We start from the raw sequence: 17,335 nt of genomic DNA, 5'->3' as shown, positions 1-17,335 counted from the left end.
TATATGCTTTATTAACTGGAGATTTATGAATTGTTTTGTGGAACTGTTTATGTAAAAATGGAATTACTTATGGAACTGGTTTTGTGTTACAAATGGAACTGTTTAAACAGAAAAGTTTGGGTTTTCTAACTAGGCTTGAGATTTTGCTTAAAAATTATAAAGAAAAGGAGGAGTTATGAGATTGAATTATGTTCGCAGAAACCTATTGATATTAATGCACCCTGGTTTTGTGAAGTTGAGGAAATGTTTAAGTTTGTGAATACATCGAAGTTTTTCCTATGTTCTGTTAACAAGAAAATTCAAATGACTGAGTTAAAGTTGTAAGACGGAGAAAATTGTTAACTATATATATAGCACCATATATGCTAATTCAAATGGTTCTGTTAAGAGTTTGCTTTGAGTTGTGAGATTGAGAGAATTGTGACTATGTATAACAATATTTATGTTAACCTGTTAATGGTAATGATGAAGCTAAGGGATTCTTTAAGTTTGTAGTCACCTTAAGAGTTTTTGGTTTAGAAAGGGCTTGAGGCAGCTAAGACTGCTGTGGTCACCTTAGACCTAATTCAAAAGAGAAATGCCATTTATATCATCCTCTACTCCCATACTGGGAGGTGTAACAGCTATGGAGATTGCTGTAAGCCATTAATAGTTATTTTTTATATATTAAGAAGGGGGGACCTGTGGGAGCCCGTTCTGGGGTTCCTCGTGGCTTTACCCAGCAGGTCCGAATAGAGGATGATCAGGACCACGGGCCTGAGTGCAGGTGTCTGAGATGGTCTGCACTTGGCTGTGCTGGGGGAGGAGGTCTTTTGCTCCACCCCTTGGCGTCTCTATAAAAACCCTGGACCAGAGACAGTCGAGGCCCGTTGGAATAGGTTCCAGGCCCTCTCGAGGCTATCCTTTATTTTCTATCTGTTTATCTCCGCAAGATTCTCCGCTATAAATACTTCTATCTAATATTTCCTGCTGCTCGCACTCAAGAAAACTCTGGGAAGCTGTGGGGGTGGTGGGTAAACGCCCCACACCTTCCCGATGTGCTCCACCTTAAGCACCAGGGACAGGGAAGAGCCCAAATGGAGGGGAAGCGCTGTGAGCAGGCGGCTTGCTTCCAAGGAATCTCGAGAAAACAAGAGGACATGGCTCCTGTAGCACGAATCTTAAAAGGTCTTATTAATGAAAATAAACCTGGAGTCCTTAAGGTATTGGGGTGAACGCTGGAAGACCAGAGAAGCAGAACAAGCCACAGCTAACCTCACCTCGCCAATTCCTCAGCTGATCCTGTTTCCTCAGACTGGAAGCTTCTGAGTCCTCATCTGAATGGATCTCAGCTGAACTGCTGCTCCAAAGCCTGAAAGCTTAAACAGCCTAGTTCCTGGTTTTCATGCCTTGTATACCTTTCTGCTTCCTGCCATTACTTCCTGGGATTAAAGGTTTGAGTCACCATGTCTGGCTGCAGTGTGGCTTTGAACTCACAGAGATCTGGATGGATCTCTGCCTCCAGAAGGCTAGGATTAAAGGTGTGAGTGCCACCATTTTCTGGCCTCTATGTCTGTCTAATGGCTGTTCTGTTCTCTGACCCCAGATAAGTTTATTAGGGTGCACAATATATTGGGGAACATGATATCACCACAGGGTCCCTTCTAGCAGACTTCCTGGTACTTTTCTTCTCTCCTAACCTTCTGGACTGGCCAAAGGATGAGAGTCTCAGTAAACCACAGAGGGCTAGGAAACGCCTGGGCCTGAGTAGCCCTGAGCAGACTCACAAGCTTGGGCCTCTTCCGCCGTTGCTTCTCCTGAGCCCTCTTTATAGCCCTGTGACCACGGTGGGGGTGCTTTGCTTTCCAGAGTTCTCTCTCACCCTTGGTACCATGCTTGAGAGCTTCTAGGCATCCTACTCAGCATCAGATGCCAGAGGACTGCAATCCGGGTTAAGGGATAGAGGATGGCCTTGACCCACTTGCTGCTGCTGCTGCTTCTTCTTCTTCTTCTTCTTCTTCTTCTTCTTCTTCTTCTTCTTCTTCTTCTTTTGTTTTTCGAGACAGGATTTCTCTGTGTAGCTTTGGAGCCTCTCCTGGAACTCGCTCTATAGACCAGGCTGGCCTTGAACTCACAGAGATCCGCCTGGCTCTGCCTCCCAAGTACTGGTGAGTGCAGGGGACCTAGAAGCTCTGCTCAGGAGGAAAGCTCTGGGGGGTTTGTCTGCTGGTTCTGAGACAAGTTCTCAAAGCCTAGGTGGATCTGGCGTGCTGGAATCCAGACATTATTCACCACGGCTCCAGGCTGGACAAGCCTCTGGTTTTTATTTGTTTTTAAGGATTTATTTAACTTTTAATTCTCTCTCTCTCTCTCTCTCTCTCTCTCTCTCTCTCTCTCTCTCTCTCTGTGTGTGTGTGTGTGTGTGTGTGTGTGTGTGTGTGTGTGTGTGTGCGCGCGCGCGCACATGCCTACAGGTCACAAGAGATCATCCCTCCCCTGGAACTGGAGTTACAGGTAGCTGTGAGACTCAGCCCACTTGGATGTTTGGAATCCTCAAACTGAAGTTCTCCCCAAGAGCAGTCAGTACTTGCTCTTAACCACCCAGCCATCTCTCTGGCCCGGGGACAAGCTTTGTACCTGGAGCTAGTCCACTCCCGATGGTCCCAGCACTTCTTGTTGGCAGAGAGTCCCTGAGGCAAGGTGACCAAGCATGCACAGACCACAGGGGAGCCTCGGCCTGACTTATCTCTACGCTCCTGTAAGGCAGCTGGGTCTCAAAGTCCTTAGAGAGGGCTCAGAGGCTTCCGGAGAGAAATCTGCCCGCTGGAACAGACTGGAAAGCAGGCAGGAGAGTAAGGCCGGCAGCAGCTCCAGGTAGTCCCTCTAACCCACCCCACCTCCCACCCCCACCTCCCACTCCACCCCCACCCCACCCCCAGGCTGGTTTCGGGAAGCTCTCCCAATGAATATTTAATAGCTAGTGCTGGGCCTGATTGAATTTTAATGTGGGCGACCCGAGCCCTGGAGCCCAAGTCCAGGCAATTAGTCAGGAGCCATTAACGATGACTGAGCTGATTTATCGGCCAGACAAGGCCTGGGCTGGGGGAGCTCAGGCCTGCAGCAGCCCAGGATTGGGGCACAAGGTCTTCGGTGTCAGCCAATCGCCACAGCCATCACGGCCTGCTTTGCATCTCATTCGCATAGCATCTCCCGAGGGTAGACATCACCGGAGGCCCGTGGGGGAGGAGGTGCATGGCTGGAGCTGGACCCGGGCTGGGTTGTTCCCTGCTGACGACAAGGGCCACTCCTGAAAAACCACTGTGTTACATATGGGACTCCATCCGACCATGCCGCGGTTCCCTGGGTCTCCCCTCTACCCTGCAGGGGCCTAGGTAGGAGAGAATTACAAAAAACGATGCTGGTCTGCCGGGGGACAGCAGAGCAGAAACTCCCAGCCTCAACAAAGGAAAGGACTCTGCTCGTAAAAGGCAACGCATTGAACCCTCACTCCAGGCCCACGGGGCTGCCCTCCTTTCCGCCCCGCCCACCCTTAGCTTCCGCCCTGGTGGGGGTTGGGAGTGTGGGTTTTCAGGGTGCTCGGAGGCGGCGATGCCAGGGATGAAGGCACCAGGCTCTTGGAAGAGAAGGACCTCCTCCTGTGGCGTGCCTCCTCCCATTCCCTCATCCCCCTGACCTGTGTGAACAAGCTGGGATTCAGCCTGGAGTGCTCTATTGAACTATGCCCGACCTCTTAAATCATAGGTCAAGGATTTAGCTGGCCTGTCGGCTGCCACTCTGGCAGGTGGCCTCCTCCTTAGGCCCCCACCCCCACCCAGCCCTTGTCCAGTGGGCATGTGGAGAGAGGGTAGCCTTCCTTCTGAGGCCTGTGGCCTTATGGTGCAGGGCTCATCTGGTCTGGGTTGGGAGAGCCTGGGATCCAACTCTGTAGGGGAGGTGCACCCTGGGATCGGGAGGCTAGGGAAGGCTCGGCAGGGAGTGGGAGACCATAGTCTGGGAAGTCTTCCTGGAAGAAGGAGGGCAAGCAGGGACTGGAAGGAAGGGAGGGACACAGCCATGCCAAAGGACAGGGACAGGAAATCCTCCGCAGCCAGAATACTGCCGCAAACAGGATACAGCAAAGCGAAGCCCGGCAGGCCTCACGTGCAAGTGTGGTTGGCACCCTGGCCGCAGCAGGTGGGCACGAGGCTGTCGCAAAGGACGAGGAGAACATCACCTCCGTTTGATGAGCACCTACTTACTGCCCTGGGCACTGGGGCACGTCAAACATGTCCAGCCTGTGTCCCACTGGCTGCTGGGGTCCCGGGACGGCTTTGAATGTGGCCCAACACGTTTGTAGAGGATACCGTCACCTCGCAACATCAGAAGGTTGGGTACCTCCTACTAGAGACCCAACCCGGTACGATTTCTCAGAATTCCCATTTTCCAATGGAGCACTTGTAATTCCAGTACCCAGGAAGCGGAGACAGGAGGAATACAAACTCCAAGCCAGCCTGGGCTACATAACAAAACTAAGTTCTAGAAAGTGTCCATTTTCCAGATGAGGACACTGAGGCAAGAGAAGAGTTGATGCACTCCAGGTCACACAGCTGAAGGATGGCAGAGCCCCCGGCCCTGTCTTCCACCTCAGACTGCTCACGGGCACCTCAGGCTCAACTCCATCCTCTCACCTGCAAGGTGAGTACCTCCCATCACGTCCCCTCTCTCCCTCCGTAAGCATTGGCAGAAATGCTGTACCTTTGACGGGTACCTGAGTGGCAACATCATCCACGTTTTCACGCAGGTGTGAGTCCCTGGTGCCATCCATCTGTACGGCTCCACAGTCCACTCCTCAGGTTTGTAGATGCTCACCCCTCTCCTCCCTCCCCTTGCTCGAAGCTCAGGCCAGCCTTACCCAGGCCGGATGAAGTACCCCTCACCAAGTACCGGGCACTATGCCCGGAACACCCATTCATTTTCTCAGTGGAGCCTCTCTAGGGCTCAAGGTAAGTCCTGCTCCCTGGAGTCTCCATGCCGCAGAGAGTGGGGCGGGGGCAGGAGAGAGGAGTGAGTAGACACCCCCAGGTGATCTTGGCCTAGTATCAGGCAAGGGCAGGAAGCAGACCTCCCTCCACCCAGCAGCTCTTCAGGGCATGGTCTCCTTCTCCATGTCCACTGAAGCCCACCAGTGGCCAGGCTGGGGCTGTGTCCTCCTTCTGTGTGCACAGTCTTCTCTGATAAAGAATTCGGTTCATCAGGATGCTTGGGATCCTAGCTACAGAAGACTCTTTAAACGTTTCTATGGATACCTTTTGGGATTGGAGTGACGGCTAAGTGGTTAAGAGCACATACCGTTCTTGTAGAGCACCTGAGTTCACTTTCCAACACCCACATCTGGCCGCTCACAATTGCCTGTAACTCCAGCTCCAGGGCCTCTAATGTCCCCCTGTTCTCTCCATTCATGCCCGCATATAAATAAATAATAAAAATACTTTTAAAGTGTCTACTAATAATGTTTATTATAGATCTGCCGAGGATCTGCCTGTCTCCACCCCCACAGCATTGAGATCATAAGGGTGCTGCCATTTTTGGAGTTTTTAGGTGTGTTCTTATGGTTAACGTGGGTTCTTGAGCACAAAGTAAGCCCTTCGCTGCCTGAGCGCGCGCTCTCTCTCTCTCTATCTCTCTCCAGCCCTGGCCACTGGCTTTATAAAAATAATTTATGTGATGTACAATGTACAGACTGAGAAACTGATGGATTTTGACAGATTTGTACCTGGCAAGCCAACCATTACCATCAAGAAGCAGAACTGGCATCAGAGAGTCCCCTGTGCTGGATCCCACCCTGTTCTCATCACTGGTGCGCTGGCCTCATTTCTCTCCCTCTGGGGCCTTTGCCTGTCCTAGGCCTTTCTGTGATGGGATGGTGTTGAATGTCATCTTTTGTGTCTCTGAGTCCAGACTCTGGTCTGCGGTCCATCTGCTTTGTAGAGTCCATTTTGATCCAAGTAGGATTCCATTCCAGGAACATTCCACCATATTTCCTACCATCCTTTCCATGTTGGTTTGCGTTGGTCTCCCTGGCATCTCTGAAAGTCACGTGGGAGATGCTGCAGTTTCAGACAGCCCCTGTAGATAGCAATGTCCAGAGGCCAGGGAAAGCACTCTTTTCTGGCCTCTTAGAATCTTTCCAAACATTCTCAAAAAAACATCCCATGTGTCTCTTAGACCCAAATCATGCCTCATGTCTCTCTGCAGCCCAGATGTGGGCGGAGAGATTGGATTTCATGGAGGTGCCTCAGAGAGATTAATACTCATCTAAGGTGGGCTAGGGACCCAGCTTCCACTAAAGAACATGACATCCAGGGCTTGGAGCAGATCAGGGGGAAGGAGGCATATTCGGGTCAACTGCTCCATACCTTCTCACCATGGATGATCCCCCTTGAAGAGAGACGTCTGTGTTTTCATTCCAGGAGCAATGGCCACACATGTCCGTTAGTACTGGTCTCCTATTTCTCCAACAAGAGACAGTGAAGGACATTGTGAACATCTAGCATCCATTCTCCTCTACGCCATAAAGAATCGAAACTCTGTGCTGTCAAGATGGCTCAGTATGTAAGGGAACTTGCTGCCAAGCCTGATGACCTGAGTTCAGGCTCCAGAATCCTCGAGGTGGAAGAGAAACTGACCCCAGATGTCCTTTTACTCCACAGGCATGAACACCCCCACACACACCCCCGCACAACACACAGGCATGAGCACCCCCCCACCCCCCGCCCAACACCAGGCATGAGCACCCCCCCCCCCCGCCCTGCCCAACACACAGCATGCACACTAATTGCAGGAAAAGAATGAGAGAGGGTGTGTGTGTGGTGCCACAGGGTAGCAGAGGCTGTTAGGAGAGTGGGACCCTGGCAAGGAGCAAGGGTCCTTCCATTTTTGCCTACTTAGAGTTACAACGTGGATCTGGAACTCCACCCACTACTCTGGAATCTGAGGTAAATTTGAGAGTAAGATCTTGAGATGGGTAGCGCCTGGGTTCTGGTGGGGTTACCACACCAGCATTTCCCACCTCCAGATTTCTTTTATGTGAGAAAGAATGCAAATTGCCCTGAGTTTAGCTAACATACCCAAGTGAGCCTGGACCTAACACAGGACCCAAGAGGGAAGCACAAGGTATCTCTGGGTAGGGTTGTGTTGCCCTAGAAGAGGATATCTGGGAAGAATGCTGGGTAGCCACAGCAGGACCAGAACTGCACCAGCCTCTTTGTGACGGTTACAGTTTGAAAGTGAAGTGTACCCCACAAGGGTCCCTGTGTGGAGAGGTGACTGAATCATGACAACAGTAACCATAGTGGAAGAGGTTTTAGGAAGTAAACAGGTCCCTGGGGAGTGTGTCTTGGAAGGGTACATCCAGTTCCTGGCCTCCTCCTGACTCTCTTACTTCCTGTCCACTGTGGAGTGAGCACACACTCCAGCACATACTTCTTCCCATGATCTTCTTCCCCCTGTAGCTCCCGTAGAAACAATCGAGCCCAGTTACCACAGATAGTCTCTGAAATTAGGAACCCAAATAAATGTTCTTTTTTTCCCTCTAAGTCATTTGTCTCTGAGATTTTTGTCACAGTAGTAGAAGTGACTAACACAGTGACCTTCGGGGGCCATCCAGAGACCCAGGAAAGATGAGGAGGGTGTCACCCTGCAGCAGCCACTGTTCCTCAAGACTGCCTTGACAGACTGTTTCACCGACTCTAAGCAGTACATTCGATCACATTTTTTGCTTTATTTGTTCTAAGACAGGGTCTCTTGCTGCAGCCAAGGCTAGCTTAGAACTCTCCTGTGGTCAGCAAACTTGTGGCAATCTTCCTGCATCAGCATTCTGAGTGCTGGGATTTAGAGGTGTGGGCTATACCACACCTGGTTTCCTTCAAGCACTTTTAAAATCAGTATACATCTTATATTCAGTGGCCTCTTACTCTGTCACCTGCTGTGGGATGTTAATGTATGTCCTGAGGGAGCCCTTCTTGGGTTCCTTGTGGCGTTACCCAGCAGGTTTGCATAGAGGATGATTAGGACCATAGGCCTGAGTGCAGGTGTCTGAGATGGTCTGCACTTGGCTGTACTGGGGAATGGTCTGTATGTCAAGTTGCTCTGATTGGTCAATAAATAAAACCTGATTGGTCGTGGCTAGGCAGGAAGTATAGGCGGGACTAACAGAGAGGAGAAATAAAAGAACAGGAAGGCAGAGAGAGACTGCCAGACACTGCCAGGACAAGCAGCATGTGAAGATGCTGGTAAGCCACGAGCCACGTGGCAAGGTATAGATTTGTAGAAATGCGTTACTTTAAGATATAAGAACAGTTAACAAGAAGCCTGCCACGGCCATACAGTTTGTAAGCAATATAAGTCTCTGTGTTTACTTGGTTGGGTCTGAGCGGCTGTGGGACTGGCGGGTGACAGAGATTTGTCCTGACTGTGGGCAAGGCAGGAAAACTCTAGCTACAGTCACCTAGGCAGCTGGCCACCCTTCCTGCATGTGTGAACTTGGTGCCTTTCCTGGAATCACAAAAGGACAGTTAAAAACTGTGACATTCTAGTCCCAGCTCAGCACCATCCTTTTGAATGGGGCGAGCATTTCTGTCATGAGGAAACAGGGCTGAGAGACCGAGACCTTGAGGACAGACAGTACCAACCAGGAGCTGAGGTCTGCCACCAGCCATGGGAACGACCTTGGAAACGGATTCTCCAGTCCCTGGAGGGCAGGGCAGCTTATGTGCAGCCTCCCAAGGGACCATGATGAGCCAGAACCAGCCAGCTGAGATGCCTGTGTTCCTGACCCTTAGAGAATAAAGTGTTTGGAGCTGGAGAGATGGCTCAGTGGTTAAGGGCACTGACTGTTCTTCTAGAGGACCCAGGTTCAGTTCCCAGCACCTACATGGCAGCTCACAACTGTCTGCAACGCCAGTTCCAGGGGATCCAACACCCATGGCAAAGCACCAATGCACATAAAATAAAAATAAATAATTAAATGTTTGCTGTTTTGGAACAACTTTTTCTTTTTTGTACTTTTTTGTTTTGTTTGTCTGTTTGTTTTGAGACAGGGTTTCTCTGTGTAGCAGCTCTGGCTGTCCTGGAACTCGCTTTGTAGACCAGGCTGGCTTCCTGACTCACAGAGATCCACCTGCCTCTGCCTCCTGAGTGCTGGGATTAAAGGCATGCGCCACCACCCAGCAAATTTGGGACAACTTTTTACCCAACAATGGAGAATAATACTGAAGTGTGTGTGTGCTTAAGAAATGTCCCGTCACCCATTGCATCTATCGTGACGGTTCAGAGGGGAATCTGTGTGAAAAGATCGGCAGTACAGAGTTTAAAATGATTCCAGGAACCAAGCTCTGAAGGTGAGAAAGCTTTTTCTTTTACTTATTTCTTTTTGTTTCTGAGAGCTGGGGATGGAAGTCAGAGCAGGGAAACTCTGTCTCAAAAAAAGAAAAAAAAGAAAAAAAGGAGGTGAGAGCTGAGAGCTGAAGAGATGGTTCAGTTATGAGGGCCTGGGTTCAGTTCCCAGCACCTACATGGTGGCTCACAGCTGTCTATAATCCCAGTTCCAAGGGTCTGGTCTCTGGTCTCCCTAGGCACTGTATGCAGGCGGTACACAGACATATAATAAGGCAAAACACCCATACACATAGAAAAAGGGAAAGAAGAAAAAAAATGGCCGAGCTGGCTCAGGGGTTAAAGAGGATTCCTGCCAAGTCTGTTGACTTGAGTTGATTCCCAGAGACCCACTTGGACTCTGAAAATTTACCCTCTGACCTCCACACACATGCTGTGGCATGAACATATTTACTCACTTGGTGGTGGTGCACGCCTTTAATCCCAGCACCCGGGAGGCAGAGCCAGGCGGATCTCTGTGAGTTCGAGGCCAGCCTGAGCCACCAAGTGAGATCCAGGACAGGCGCAAAGCTACACAGAGAAACCCTGTCTCGAAAAACCAAAATAAAATAAAATAAACAAACATATAAAATAAATAAATGCTTTTTTTAAAAATGCATTTATGGATAAGGCTGACGGGCGCTGTGGCTGGCGATGTAGCTCGTTGTTAAAGCCCTAGATTCAGTGTCCAGCAACGGGGTCGAGTGGGGGCGGGGCATGCTCCGTTTATTTTTAAAAGTCTTTTCAATAAGTGATATGGAATCCCAGTCAGTTAATTGTTTTTTTCTTGCCAATAGGCATAAAGTAGTTGTGCTTTTTAACAGCGGTGGCACCTAGTGGGATGAATCACAGTCACGTGTTTGTTTTATAGGACAGGCCACTGAGGGGAGTTTGCTGGGCCTTGCTGTGTAGAAACTGCGGTGGAGGAAGAAGTGAGTGAGGGGCTGTGTGAGCCGGTCAGATAAGGGTAGGTGGGGAACAGCTCAGAAGTCTTTAGAGAATCGAATCTTCCGATAGGGTGTTATCTGTCACTCATCTTGTATGGGCGTGCGGGTGAGTGGGGACACACGTCCTGGGGACTGAGTTTGGAGATTCTCTCTTGCTAAGGGGGTCTATCACTAGGCTAACATCCCCGGCCCTAGTAAGAGTCTGCTGGCTGTCTTGGAAACGCCTGCATTTCTCAAACAAAAATAAGGCATGAGACCTGACGATTTTTTTGTTTTAGCTTTTATTTGCCCCCAGACCTTTCCGGGTTTGCAGAGTCCTTAGGACGGCTTTCCTGCGAATATAAGGGAATATGGAAACCTACAGAGAGGACCTTCCCCATGGCCAGCAGGTGCCTCTTCGTACCCCATCCCCGGGGGTGGGGGTGCGAATGTTGCCCTGAGCAGGAGTAGGGTAGATCTGCTTGGGGCGGAGTCAAGCGTGGGTCCGGAGGCTCAGCCTTCAGCCAACCAATGAGAAGGCCGAGGGACAGAGTGTCAAGGCACAGGGCGTTAAGTCCACAGGTCAAGGCAGACCAGTGCTTGGGTGATTGGTCTGATTCCAAAGCCAGGGGCGGGTCGTGGTAGCGATCTAAGTCTCCCTTGGACAGTCAGCGGGTTAGCAGCGACCTTCTGAAGAGGCGGGGCCGCCTGTGTCTTGTCGGCGTGGACCGCACAGCCACCGCCCCCTCCCAGCGCTGTGCGCCCCACTTCCTGTTCTGAGACAGCTGCAACCTGACCCAGGGCTCAGTGGAGGTGGGTTCCTGAAACCTCCGTGCTCAGAATCCCCAGAGGTCCCCACTCTCTCTGCAGATGCGGCTGGCCACAGGGCCACCACCGGCGGGTCTCTTGGGCCAGTTTGGGAGGGCTGCGTTGAAGGAGATGCCGGGCAGCAGGCAGAGGCCTGGGCTGGGTGGCTCCTCAAGCCAAGAGGTATTCCAGCCTCCCCCGAAAATGGACCACAAAATTCTCATCAAGATTTTGCTTCTGGGCCAGTGAGACGGTTTAGCAGGTAAAGGTATTTGCTGCCAAGCTTGTCCCGAGTTCCATTCCTGGAAGGGTCCTCTGACTTTCTCACGAGCACTGCAGCACACACACACACACACACACACACACACACACACACACACACACACACACTGAATCTTTTAAAAGCTCAAAAAAGAATTCCATGAGAAACATTTCGTTTCTGAGAAAAATTATCAACGTCCAAGCGAAGTTGCTCATTCTTGCAGGGACATATCACCTGCATTATTACCACCATCAACAGTGGTCCAACATAAACGCGTTACAGACAAGGGGGGGGGGTCCAGAATATCTGTCACTGAGAAAAACAGGTTGCAGAAGTGTATAATCAATCTCTCTACACGTGTAGAGCACTGGTCTGCCTTGACCTGTAGACTTAATGCCCTGTGCCTCTCACACACACACGTGCAGGCACACACACACACACACACACACACACATACACACACACAAATGTTTGGCAGCTACAAAAACTTTCCTTGTTTTCCTTTGGGTAGTGGGATTAAAGGTTTTTAATTTTTAATTTGTTTTGCGTTTATTAGTATCTCCTGATTTTTATGAGAAATTTTTAATTACTTGTGCAACCAAATTGTGTGTGTGTATGCACTCACATGTATGTGTGCACTCACGCACAGGTGTAGGTGTGTACCCTGGTTATAGCCGTTCTGTCTGGGCCAGTGTCCCTCACATGCATTTCTCCACAGTGGCTCCTACTCCTGGGGGCACAGAGGCCACTAGTGAACCGTCGCAGAAATGTACGGCCAGGGGCCGGGGAGATGGCTCGCTCCGTACAGTGGTCACCATACAGACATGAGGATATGGAGTTAGACCTTAAGCACATGCTTGTGATCCCAGTGCTGGTGCAGCAGAGACAGGGGGATCCCTGGGGCCTGATGGCCAGCCAATGAGTGACCTCCAAATTCTGTGAGATGCTCTTTCTCAAAATATAAGGTGGGAGGCAGGTGTAGTGACACACACTTTTAACCCCAGCACCGAGGAAGCAGAAGTAGGAGGATTCTGTGAGTCCCAGCCTAGCCTGGGCTACATAGTGAGCTCTAGGCTAGCTCAGGCTACATAATGAGACCCCGAAACAAACAAACAAAACAAAAACAGTGGAGGAAGATGGAGACAGTCGACATCAACCTCCAGTCTCCGCATGCGTGTGCACACACACACACACACACACACACACACACACACACACACACACTGAACTTTTGAGCTCATTGGCTATGGTGACATTCAACTATAATTCCCGCCAGCATTCAGGAGGCCGAGGCAGGCAGATTGCTCTGAGCCTAAGGCCAGCCTGGACTGCAGAGTGAGTTCCAAGCCAACGTGAGCTAAACAGAGCAGCAGCCTGGCAGCTTTTGAACATAACAATAGTGGCCACTCAGCACTTTCCAGAGTGCTTCCGCACGCCACATTATTTGAGCACCACCACCGTCCTAGGAGAAGGGGCTGGAGCCTTCCCTGTACCTGAGTTCTGCTCCTTGCCTCACAGCTGCTTCAGCGGCTACTTGGTTTCCTCGAGACGGTATCTTTCCATTAGACTGGTTATCTACGTAGATCAGGCTGGCCTCTGAGCTTGCAGTGGTCCTCCTGCCTCTGCCTCTGTGGTGTTGGGGTTACAGGCGTGCACAAGTCTATGTGGCTTCTTGTACTGCCGTCTCTCCAAGTGCCCCTGAGCTTCTCTGGGGTCTTTCTCTAGTCTCAGGAAGGAGCACCCGTGGGCATGGGTAGACGCTCTCTACTAGAATCTGGAGTCTTTCGAGGCCCATCTTGGTAGGTCCACTCCTTATTTATTTTCCCAAGACCCTCTCTTTCATGATTTGTGACAGGATCCCAAACCCCAGGGCTCAAGCAATCCTCCTGTCTCGGCCTCTGGAATAGCTGGGATTGCAGACATATGCCGCCGATTTAGGTTCTTCTCTGTTACCCTTCAATAACTTGCAAACTTTTGGAAAATGACTGCTACAGTTGCTTCCTGCGGACCAGCTGTCTTCCTGGATTTGTACTATTCCAGGTGTGGAAGGGGCTAGAGCTGCTCCAACTGGGCTATGCATGTAGGACCTGGAGGTAGCTCTGTTGGGGCCCAGGGAACACAGAACCACGGCACCAAGGCACTATGGCACTATGGCACCCCAGACTGGGCAGGGTTGGCTCCAGCTCCTCAGGCTTCGCTCAGCCCCTCCCCTCTTTGAGGCTGGAGGAGGGAGTGGAGGGCTGGGTTAGGAGGGAGGAGGCTAAGCAGGAGGAGCGTCCACTACATTACTGGATGTCTTAAGTACAACCAGATGTACTGGGACTTTACAATCAGGCCCAGCCCCAGAGGGCAGAGCAGGGGCAGGGGACCTTCCATGCAAACTCGTTTTCTAATTCCTCACCCTCTCCTGCGTTTGTAAACTTTGAAAGAGAGGAGAGACTTCCTGTGGGTTTCCAGGGGCTGGTGTGTTAAGAGGGGGTGGGTCCTGTGGGGGGGGTCCTGCCTCTGGACGGAGGGGGCAGGCTCTAGGAAGCAGAGATCTGGACTCCATCTCTAGAACCTAGTGGGGGAAAGAGCTGGGAAGTGTGCCGGGGCTCTGCAGGGTTTCACAGGGGAAAACTCAATGGAGTCGGGTTCTGACGGCTGAGTAGGGGTGGGAAGATAAGATCCGAGGCTCAGAGATGCAAGCGTGCAAACAGTGCGCGTGTTACTGAATTCTGTGGGACTGGAGGTATAAAGTGGGATCAACTCAAGGTGCTGGTGCGAAGGCTGTGCTGTCGGATGGGGTGGGAGGGAAGCCTCTGTTTATGCAGCAACAGAAGTATCTAGAGTAAATTGAGGATTTTGAGTATGGGGTGCCAGGGTCCCCTGAGTTAGGCTCAGGGAGGTGAAATGGAATGAGATCTCCTCTCCAAGTCTTGAGTGGCCTAACATAGAGCTGGATCTGAAAGGAAAGCATGCATTTTCTAATTCCCACAGAGGCTCCCAGAGACTCTCGGGCTGGCTGTGGGGGTGCTGGCCCAGACCCATCCTGGGGAGGGGAGTCTGGGGGGGGGGCAACACAGGACAACCAAGCTGGTGTAAGTGTAAAAGCAGCAGTGGGGGAGGGGCATGGGTGGGAGGCTTTGGCATCTGGGCCTTGATGGTCAAACCCCCAAATCCCAAAAGGCTGGCACTTCCATTTGTGGACAGAGCGGCCAGAGCCCAACCACAGGCAAGTTCGGGCAGCAGCTGGTGGGGTGTGGTGTCCTCTGGGCACACTCCCTGTCCCCTCAGCCAGGACATGCTTCCTTCCTTTCCTGCCCACAGTGACTCCTGAGAGGCCAGCCGAGGACCACAGAGAGAGCACCCTCCCTTTCCTCTTCCTCTCTTCCATTTCTTTCTGCTTCCTCCCTCCACCCATCCTGCCCTGGGGCCTTTTTCTTTCCTTCCTCACCCCACCTGCTCCTGCCTTCTCTGGGTCTGCCTCCCCTGCCCCACGCCCCCCAATCTAAAGCCCTTCCAAGTGGGTGTAAGGCATTCTGCATGGTTTTGGAAAGCCCTTGATGCCCATATCTGGACCAAGATGTCACCCGCTCATTCCCACATACACTTAGGCCCCGTACCGTGCACACACACACACACACACACACCCTCACATGAAGTTGCTGGCATCCAGCCATACACCAAGCACAGCCCCTGCTTCTGGGATGGGTCGCAGTGGGTCCTCCGTCTTGGAAGTGATGGGAGCCAAATGGCTGCAAGAGGGGGGCAGGCCTGGACGAGCATCAGCCATCATTACCACTATTATTATCCAATCCATTGTGGGCACTTGACCTGCCCTGGGAGGCTCTCAGTGACCTCCGCGGGGGGCTTGCGGGGCACAGATTCCTTGCCTGAGGGCAGTTAGAAGAGGGGTCAAGCAGGAGCCCTCAGAGATTAGCCCCCCCAGAAAGGCCAAGAATAGAGATATGATGAAAGGCCATTTGCCAGGATCGGCTGTGTGTGTCGGCTTCGGGGTGATGTATTAACAGGACCTTAATGAGCTCAGGGGAGGAAAGCGATACTTCATTGCCTGGGCAATGGGACAGGGTGTAGGGGAAGGAGGCAAGCGAGCAGGGTCCCCCCACCTGCTAACTAAAGCCCTTACTGTGTGACCAATGGCCATCTTAGAGTAAGAACCGCCTGGTACTGTAAGTTATGGCCTTACCTGTGGAGCCTGGAAGGCTTCTGCAGCACGCTGAGCATCCCTCTGAGGCGAGAACAAGCTATCCTGAGATTCCAGCACTGGGAGGCGTTTGTCTCTAGGCAGACATGAACAATCCTTCAAGCTGGATGCCTCAGATGAAGCCTCCTCCTGCCACCGTCTCATCCTGGAACCTGGTGCGGTCTGGCCCCGGAGACACCCCATCAACAAGGCCAGCCAGGCTTGGCATCCCGGGACAGTTCCAGACGACTGAGGTATCTCGGCCCCTGTGGACACTGGCCTCTTAAATCTGCCTCTGGCCCTCAAGGGAGCCTACAAGAGCCGAGCTGGGGGTAAGGAGAATGGGGGTGTAGGGGTGCCAGGTCAGGCTTTGCTGAGCACTCTCAAACTGGCCACAGATGCCCAACAGGAAAGAAGGACCTCAATCAGGAAGCTCCTCATTTTTGTCTCAGCTCCCGACCTGCTGGCATGGTGACCCTGCCTTTATGATTGTGATACTAGGGACCTGACCCAACACTCTTGAGTCTTGGCACATCCCTGACTTGTGTCAGAGTGTGTGGGTGGAGGTATGGGGTAAGAATGGAAAGCTGCGGTACAAACAGGAAAATTCTGGGGCTTGATGAGTTTCAGAACTTTGTTGGATGTTGGTTTTATTTCCATATTTAGACTATGAGGGAAAAAAAAAAAGGATGATTGGTGGCCTATACCTTCCCTTCCCCTGGCATCCACGAAGCTGCCCGGGTCTATGGGATGCCAGAGTGTCTGGAGGCATGGTCACTGGTGGAGGGATCAGACAGTGTTTCGAGTTCTGCGACTCAGAGGCCAGAGGCCTGTTCTGCAGGTTGGAGGAAGGCCCTCCAGGGTGAATCCTGTCCTGCAGATGCTCATGCTGACCAGGCACCCGGAAGGAAAAGGAAGGCCCAGAAGAGAGGCAGAGCCCTGAAGCACTACCCATGGGTGGGAAATGACTGTCACAGATCCTCCAAACGCTCCGGGCTCCTCCAGAACCTCCACCATAAGCGCTACAGCGCCTGTGCTCACGAGGGAGGCTTGGCCTTTATCACCACCGCAGCTCCGAGACGCCTGCCTAGAACTGTGCCTCCTCTAGACCAGGAGCGCCAAGGCCTGGCACAATGCAGTTGTCTAGTAATGCCACTGGTTACCAGCGGTGGCTGGGACTCCTTCAGTCCGCGCCGGTGGGCCCAGGGTGACCATCGATCCCTTGGGGAGCTCTCCAGAACGACTGACCTTTTATAAGTCCCACCCCTGAGTCCGATCTTCAATCCTGGGCTCGGTCTCCTTCCTGTACACTCCCCACCCCACTTGTTCGGTGGCACCTGTGTAGACAGTGCCCTCGCCTGGCTGTCGGGCCTGCCCTGGGCATCCTGCACGCTGTAGGTGGCTCTGCGGACCCGGGCCAGGGACGCAGGCGAGAGTCCACAGGAGTCCTGTGGTCTTGGCCAGCCAGCGGACGGGGCGGGCCTGGCCAGCCGCCTTCCCCTTTGCCCTTCGACCCAGGAAGCGGCTCAGAGCCAGCGGCCACTCACGGCTGCCTGGAGCTCAACCCTGGCCTCCGCGCCGGTCCGGCCTCCCCGGCCTCCCCGCCTCCGGGCCGGGCCTCCACCCCCAGCGCAACTTCCCGCTCCGACGGCGGCGGGGGAGGCGGGAGCGGGCGAGCGGCCTGAGAGTGGCGCAAGGACACTCACACCGAGGGTCATTTGCTCTTTTTCCCCCGGGAGGCTA

The 17,335-nt window shown here is 52.3% G+C and overlaps 1 long non-coding RNA gene across 1 annotated transcript; it reads left to right on the top strand.

The window, feature by feature from the left end:
• The first annotated feature begins 3,383 nt into the window (after positions 1-3,383).
• On the top strand, positions 3,384-9,010 carry LOC143269821 (uncharacterized). The gene is made up of 2 exons (XR_013046592.1): positions 3,384-4,674; positions 4,781-9,010. It is a non-coding gene; the product is annotated as an uncharacterized LOC143269821 (long non-coding RNA).
• Positions 9,011-17,335: the final 8,325 nt, after the last annotated feature.

The sequence above is a fragment of the Peromyscus maniculatus genome, chromosome 20 (assembly GCF_049852395.1).
Source record: "Peromyscus maniculatus bairdii isolate BWxNUB_F1_BW_parent chromosome 20, HU_Pman_BW_mat_3.1, whole genome shotgun sequence".
In the NCBI taxonomy this organism is placed as follows: domain Eukaryota; kingdom Metazoa; phylum Chordata; class Mammalia; order Rodentia; family Cricetidae; genus Peromyscus; species Peromyscus maniculatus.
This window is presented reverse-complemented; position numbering and strand designations above follow the sequence as displayed.